The following is an 8844-nucleotide window of genomic DNA, read 5'->3' as shown; positions in this document are numbered from 1 at the left end:
TCATACTGTCTACCCGGACTACTAGCAATGACTTTCCCGGGTCTCAGACAGAGAGATCTTCATGTTGCCTCCTATCTAATCCTTTAAAAATTAATAAAAATAAAACTGAGATAAATAAATGTCAGTATTCTGAGAACAAGGTGCCAATGCCAGTCCCTTCTATGTGCATTAATCACATTGAATGTGGGGGAGGGGGAAAGAGAGAGAATATCTACCACAGTGTGGTTGGGGCTGTACAGGAAACTGTTATGTTCCTTTTGGTAGTTCTGATGGGTATTGTTTTCATGGAGTGTTGTTGCTCCTGTAGGCTATCTGCTTTAGTGCTTTTATTGCTTGGGAGTTTCGCCAAGTCTCAACCATGAGATTAAACTGGAGTTTTTATAAAACCTTATACGTGTCTTAGTGGTTTTTGAAGATGTACTTCTTTATTTTGATCCTGATGAACACAGGAAACAGCTACTTTTATCACTTGTGTTGTGGTATCTATTGCTTGATTTGCTAGCCTAAAACACCATGGGATTTGGAACTGTGGTTCTTCAGCATCAGCAGTTATATAAGACAATATAATTGTCTCCCTCTATTCAGGAATCCTTCTTTTAAGAAATCAAGAGCTGTATATGCCTGGATTTTGTAAAAGTACAGTTTTTAAATGTACAGACATTTTTCTAGACCTGAGATGAAACTGGGGACTGTGGGTGTCACTTTGTGACAAGTGACCCTCCCAACATTCTACCCCCCTCGTGTGGGTGATTGAGAGGAAGAGCAGGAAGCATTATTCTCTGGGATTGTTTTTCTAATGTGAGACCATTAGAAAGCCTGTTCAGAGTGAGTGCAATGGTTCCTGCTCTCACTCTCAGGTGACTTTGTGACATTGGGTCTGTTTAGACAACATACTAAACCATGGTTTGGCTGATAACCCATTTTGCAGTAAATAGCAAAAAATTATTTTGCACACTAAATCATGTATCACATGACACACTAAGCCATAATGTTTACTTCAAAATGCTTAACCACTGTGGCTTAGCATGTCTTCTGAACAGGGTAATATAATGTGGGGTGACCATATGTAAAGGAGGGCAGGGCTGCCATATCTTTAACAGTTGTCTTGAAAAGGGAATTTCAGCAGGAGTCATTTGTATGCATGCAGCACGTGGTGAAATTCTCTCTTTATCATAACAGTTAAAGCTGCAGGAGCCCTGCCCTCTTGACCAGATACAAAAGAGGGCAGGGCTCCAGCAGTTTTAACTATTGTGATGAAGAGGGAATTTCACCATGTGCTGCATGCATACAAATGACTCCTGCTGAAATTCCCTTTTCAAGACAACTGTTAAAGATACGGGAGCCCTGTCCTCCTTTCCATATGGTCACCCTAGTAATGTCGCCAAATCTGATTAGTTGCATGATGACGTTATGACACCACAGTGCCTTAGTGATTACTGCTAAATGGAGATTGCCTTTTGAAGATCAGCCAGTTCTCTCACTCTGAACAGAAGAGTACTGATTTAGAGAAGACACATTAGCCCAGAAAGGTGAACTGACTTCTCCATCTGGCCACACAGCTGGCTCTTCTATTCACATAGGCCTGTGGGAAACAACTAGAGTATGGAAAGGCACTTGTCCTCTTTTACAAGCCTTCATGGGCTGAGAATCCTTGCTGTATCCCAGCTCCCTTGAAGGAAAATTAGCAGAAAGTCATTCTACTGTGTTTCCAAAGCAACAAGCATAAATCTAGCATTACATTCCGTGGCAACTGAACCTCACACTCTTATAGGAAGCATCTATCTTGACTGCTGTCACCACAAGCTCATGTCTAGGAGTGATATAGTGCTCCCTAACCTCTCTTTCAGCTGCTTCCTGTTACTTTTTGAAAACATAAATACATTCATTGATGTCCCACTTGTGTCTTTAGATGCATGAAAAATGTAACGGTGGAATTCACAGGTATTTTGGATGAAAGATATCTGAACTCAGGAATCACAACTGGGTGGTTTGTCTTACCTCCATCTCTTTTCTAAAGTCTTTCCAGCATTAAATTTTGGGTTGCCATGTGATTAGGAAAAAACTGGTCTGGCCTGCTCCTGTGCTATTGTCAGTTTTGGGGCAAACTGGTAGGGTTCTCCAATTTGATATGGGCTTCTGTGACTTCAGTGTGTATGTAGAAAGACAGTTTCTCATATGGACAGCTTGTCCTGCCATATGTTGTACTAACAGAAATTCTTCCTTCTATGCAAGAACTAAAGGTGCAAGAATCCTCTCCCTTGTTGCACTCAGAAACCCTGGTGTGCGATGCAGAAGTCAACACACACAACACTTGGTAATGTGACTGTTGTTTTCATGTTCAAAATAGCACCACATATTTACAGTTGCTCAAGATGCCAAAGAAATGTCTGACTAGATGTAGCTGATAGAAAATAGTGATAGCAATGCTGGCATATTTACCAGCTCTCTTGTGGTTAAGGAGAAAAGCTTCCGTACTTGTTAAGTTACAATATGACTCGATGAAAAAGAAATTAAGTTGCAAATGGCAGGTATGGAATTTGTATGGCAGAACAAAAATGGAGGTGTTTAGATAATACCATTAGGCCATCTCGTGACCAGTACAGGCTTTGGAGCACAGGACTCGGTGCCGGACTTTGGGTCCATAACACTTAGTCACTCGGAGTTACTGTAATTTTCTCCAATAGAATCTCAGTGATGTTGGCAGATGAAGAAAATGCATCACATTGTCTTAGCTTTAGTAAATCTCTAATCCAGAAATATTTAATTTTGGCAATAGGAAAAGACTTTAGCACATCAAAGAAAATTCAGCAGCTGCTTAAGAATAAACCATGGGATTAAAAGCAGGAGCAGGGGGATAAAATAACGTAGCTGAGGCTGCATGAACAAGGAGCAGTTTCTGAAGGCAAAGCTTAAGTGAACAAACAAAAAACAGATGTTGAATTCATTCTCAAAAGCCCAGAGAATCTGAAAAGAGAGTTTTTAAAACACACACACACACACACACACACACACACACACACACACACACACACCATTCAGTTATCTGTATCTCATTACTGTTGCCCAAGGCAACTGCAGTTCCCAAGAATTTTGCCTTAAGAAAAATAGTCAAAATTGACCCCCCCATGTCTTTGAACATGTCTTGGAGTCCCCACAGCTTTGAAGTGATGCTTAAGACTCCATTACAGGCTGCTCACCCCCAACCAATATCTTCGCTAGCCTCCGCACCCAACTGAAAACCCTGGCCCGGCATCTTCCAACTGGTTCCTTGTGGTTGAGAGAGCTTCTTCAGAAAGCAAAATGGAGCCCTCTGCAGAGGATTCAGGCCATGCAAACACACCATACATTTGGGAGAGGCTTTGGTTAATGGCAGGGGCAACCCTAGGCTAGCTGCCAGCAACAGGCACCCTAGGCAACCCCCAAATGCCAATCTAGGCTGAGGTTTTCAGTAAAATAGGAAACACCTTGCCCCTGTTTTCTGTTTAATGAAGGACAAACCCCCATACCCTCTAATCTTTGGAAGCAGAAATATTATCTTTTATAATAAAACACACAAAGGGTTTGATGAAAATAAAGGAGATGAGCACAGCTGTCCACTTTGTGAAGGAACAGAAGTCCCATCCTCATGGCCCAAGGGAGGTCCATGGCAGAAGGGTTCCAGTTGCATCCTTGTGGTGAGATGGCCAACAAGGCCCCGCCAGCCCCTAGGCTCAGTTTTCCAAGGGCAAAGAAGTCACTGCTCTCGGGAGAGCCTCTGACTCCCTGCCTCCAACTGGGAGCAGCTGCACTGCAGGAGGACATTCCATGTTGCCTGAGGGAGGACCAAGTCCCAAAGACAGGCAGCCTGTCTTAGCCCCACCATCGCCAATTGGTCCCTCACTCACTGTCAGGATCAGGTCCCTGGTGGGTACCCTGATTTGGACTCAGAGCCTGAAGAAGAAGTAGACTAGCCATGACAGGAAGCAGGGGAGGAAATTCTCCAAGACCCTCCAGGAGTCAAGGAGAAAACTTCCCAGGAGCTTATCAGACAGGAAGCCCAGGTTCAGTGATCATCCTCCCCCTGGGAACTCAATCTTTGTTGGAGTGGGAGGGAACATCAGAATTGACAGATCCCAGAGTCTACCACAGGGTCAAGCAAGAGTTGAGAGGAGGTGGGAGGTAGTCTGTTAGATTAGCCAGAGGTTACAACTTGAAGACCCACCCTGAGGGAGGGGTTCGGTTAAAGCCTGTCGAGCATTGCGGGAAACTGTCCATGTAGTTGATAGGCAACTGCCTTGCTTTGTTAGGCTAATTATGATTAGAGGATAGCTCCTAGCATTCACACTTCCTTCAGTCATGAAGAAATGTCTATTTACTGAATAAAGTTTTGTGGATTGCATGGCAGACCTCTTTACTCTCTCACATCTCAGCGGGAGGGCTTGGAATCATGACACTCACATCCACAGCCTCAGTCATATTCCCTCTGTATGTACACGGGAAATGAAAAATAATGAATCTTTGTTATTTCATTTGTATTTTTAAAATTTGTATTCCCCTCCCTCGAATTTGGCACTCCACTTAACTTGGTGCCATAGGTGACTACCTAGTAAATGGACGTCCTGCCCCTGACAGAAGGGAAAGCTTCCAAACTGAATTCAGCTCCAAGCTGACTGAGGAAACCTTGGGTCACACTTTGTCTTGATGGAGAAGCTACTCTCACAAGGTTCCTTTGTGAAATGCCCTGGACTCAAATTCTGAGGAAACAGGATTCTGGTATTCTCTAAAACAGCCTCCCCCCAACCTGTTTCCCTTCAGGTGTGTTGAACTATGATTTCCAGGATCCACCAACCAGCATTGCTATATGTAGCCCAACTCACCTGGAATGCACCAGGTGTGGAGGGAGGCGGCTCTAAAACTACAAAAGGTACAGTAAAGGTGAAGTTAACTATAGGGGCTATTTTCATGCATCTTAGTAGGAGGTACTCCCCCAAACGAGCACTTTTGCTCAATATTCTACTGCCCTTGTTCAAAATATGGTGTGACCACAGTCGGAATGCTGTGTACAGTTCTGGTCACCACATCTAAAACTCATAATATTGGAACCCGGGGTCATCTCATAAAGCTGACTGGTGGAAGATTCAGGATAGATGAAAAGAAGGACTTCTTTACACAGCGCATAGTTAAACAGTGGAATTTATTACCTCGCGTATAGCCACCAATTTGGATGGCTTTAAAAGGTGGTCAGACAAATTCATGGAGGATAAGGCTTATAAATGGCTAGTAGTCCTGATGGCTATATGCTAGACCACCCACCCAATATCAGAAGCAGTTGCTGGGGAACTTGGGAGGGAGGCTGCTGTTGCCCTCATGTTCTGCTTGAGCATTCCTGGTCAACAGCTAGTTGGCCACTGTATGAACAGAATACTGGATTAGATGGATCCATCATGGCTCTTCTTCTTATGTTCTTAAGTGCTTATGAGCAGAATTGAAGCAATGACAGGGCTGCATTACAGCAATTGAAATCTACGTGGATTTTATAAGAAAATACCCATATGCAGAAGTTAGTAGGACTCTAGTGTTCTGCTCACTGATGCTTTATGGAAAATATGAATGAGCCATCCACAAGCACTCCCATTTTGGAAAACAACATCAGAACCAAGGACTTTGGCTTGTCTGTGCCCAAAGGAACCACTGGACAAGGGCTAATTGTTTACAAATAAAGTCCAGCAGCTACAGGTTCCCTTCATAGGGAGTTGCAGTGGTCTGATTAAGCTGCATTGCTGACTAAAAACTGGCAGGTGCTTTGGTGGTCTTAGTGCTGGTTATTAGTCTTAAAAACTGTATTGTGACATACAAATGAGGAACTTAACAGAGCGCTAGCTAAGCCTGTCAGGGCACAATCCTATGCATGTTTAGACAGAAAAAAGACCTACAATGCCCAGCATTCCCCAGCCAGCAATGCTGGGAGTTGGACAACTTTTTTTTCTGTCGAAACATGCATAGATTTGTGTCCTTCATCTACTAGTCGCTACTCTTTACTGCATCTGCCACTCCATTATTGACCCACCTTACATTGGAATCCTCCGTAACCACAGTTTGTGTAGGAGAAGAGGAAATGTGTATGGCAATAAAAGACTGGAATGAGAACTCCAAGTGCAGGAAAACTGGACTGAGCAGATCTCCTGGTAAGCCTGTCTGACAGCATTCTGACACCTGTCCATTCTTTGGCCATGTACGCAACCAAACTGCAGTAAGGTACCATTACAAACAGCCATTCTTGTTTCTCTGCTCACGTTGGGGGAAAGGGCAATGAGTCTGCTTACAAAAAAAAGTATTAAGTCTAGTAAATCACTTCCAGGAAGTAATGAATTGCCCCCACTTTTGATTAGGATGATTGGCATTCTAATCCTAAATATTTGTGCTATTTGGACTACTTGCACTACCAAAATAATCCTTTCCACATGGATTTCAGCTAGAAAGAGACCAAATGTTAGCAGGACACTGTGGGCAACATGCACATTACAGAATAGACCCCCACAGACTACGTAGAGGACAGAATGGGAATAGATCTATGCTTTTCATGTTATGCAGACATGGCCTTTGGGAGATAGCTAGCACTTTTTCAACCCATTCTAAAATGGTAGCAAAGTAGTTCTTCAACTGCGGCCCATGTCTAGTATTTGGGTTTGAACGCGTGCCTTGTATATAGAAGGTCCCAGGTCCAATTCCTCACATCTCCAATTAAAAGATCAGATAGCAGTTGGTGTTGGGGGGGGGACTGCATAAAACTCCAGAAAGCCACTGCCAGTTAGATTAGATGACCTGTTCTCTCCCAGTTTGATAATCTATATAGCCAAATTATTCTTCATTCTTGGAACGATCAGGGTAAATTTTTTTTTTGCTAAAACAACAACAACCACAGATCACAGCTGAGCTCCCAAGCTCTCACAGCGCCATGAAAGATATTCACATAAAAAATGAAGCTAGTGCAAAATTGTTCGGGTAACTTCCTTGTCAGAACCTCACCAACATTACCACTGGGGACTGATAACAAAATCCAGTTATGCAGAACCCCCATCCCATACATAGCAGCTTTGTGAAAGACCACACCACCTGTTTAACCTGCTGGAAAAATCTAGTACAGCCTTTTCCTCAGCAGTTAAGAAAACAGCTCATGTTATTGCTCAATTAAGGGAAGGTGGGGTTAAAAAGAAAGGGTTCATACATACCAATGGAAAGTTATGAAGAGAGAGAAAGAGGGAGTCTTCTTATAAATGAAAACATTTCCCCAGTGTTTTCCAACGGGAGATTAGAGGTGCCATCTAAACAACCAAATCCTTGGTAAACCTTAATTAATATAAATAACTCCTTATGTTTTCATGCACTGTGTGAGTCTTGCCTTAGACTTGATATTCCATTTATAGTTAATGAACCTGCTGGTCAAATTTCTAATGAGTGGGCAGGGTTGAGTCTTGATTATCATATCATACAAAGGATTGGGTTCTCCCCTCTTTATAAGGACTTTATTACTTTCATCATAAAAAAATGATGTCACAGATGTTTCTTTGGCATTAAGTAGCCAGTTTTAACTTGAAGCTTGCCCTCCAACTTAAAAAACTTTTATTCATTCCAGTTCTTCAGCTTTAGAAAACCAGGAGTGCAACTACAAACCAGAATACACAATCAAAATACTTGGGTCACATTTGAGAAAAAGCTCCTGTTGCCCTAAACACATCACTTTTTAAACTCCACTTTATTATTATTAAAGACTTGAAGAACAACAAAATATACAGGAACTCTGAAACAGAGCAGTGGTTAGTTCTTGGAGCTTACACGTGGGGAAAAATTGTTTTCATCTTAAAACATTTCTGTACAAGGAACAAAACACCACAAAAAAGGCACACAATTTGATGTATGTGACACAAATGTTCAGAATGGGCCAGTTTAAAAAACATTCTTTGTATAACCAGTTGTCCAGTTGCTCTCATATTCAATCAACTTTCCCCAACCTGGTGCTCTGCAGATGTTGGATTACAACTCCCATTGTGAGAGTTGTAATCCAACGTGTGCAGGGCACCAGGTAGGGGAAGGATGCGTTACATTAAGAAGCTTGACTTCTTAGTGAATTCTAGTAACAACATATTTAAGTCAGAAGGAGAAGAAAATGTTGGATGTATCTGTTCATTTAATAGATTAACAAATACAGATGTTGTATTCCTTTTTTTTTAAAAAAAAAAAAATCTCCTAAGCAGTTGACTTAGAAATATTACCATGGGTGGGCTGGGCAAAGCACCACAAGAAAAGGTGTGTATGGTGTGTGCATACCTTTGACCAGTTGAAAGTGGTAGCTATGAATACAATGTCATAATGCAGTTCACTGATCTCTGCAGTGAACAGATTAACCCAATTTAATCTTCTAAGCCAAATTCAGTTGCTAGGTAATGTTGTTTCTGGTCTTATGTATGTAAGCAGATGACTGGTCCATTAAAATAGTTCATACATTGCAACGGAAAGAAGAGCTGACACACGCTCACAAAGCAGAGGGAAACGATAATTTCAGTAATACTTGATGGAGTGTTACTTCTTGAAACATACTTGCTCCAGACAATTGACTTCAAATTGGTTGATGTATTTGGAGCCATTTCCTTCTCTATAGCTACCTCTGGGCATAGCATATTCATCCAACAGTGTTTAATGCACTGATGTTTTCATTGCACGGAGCAGACTAAGGGAACAAGACATTTCCCCCCTTGCAGGTATTACACCTGCTCTGTTTGAAATGAGTGGAGGGAGAAAGCAGCATTGTGCAGATGAGAAGGAAGGATTATGGAGAGATCTTCAGAACTTCCAAGAAGGAGATATTTT

Source organism: Elgaria multicarinata, chromosome 5 (genome assembly GCF_023053635.1).
Source record: "Elgaria multicarinata webbii isolate HBS135686 ecotype San Diego chromosome 5, rElgMul1.1.pri, whole genome shotgun sequence".
NCBI classification, from domain to species: domain Eukaryota; kingdom Metazoa; phylum Chordata; class Lepidosauria; order Squamata; family Anguidae; genus Elgaria; species Elgaria multicarinata.
The sequence above is the reverse complement of the archived record's forward strand: the minus strand, read 5'-3'. Positions refer to the sequence as shown.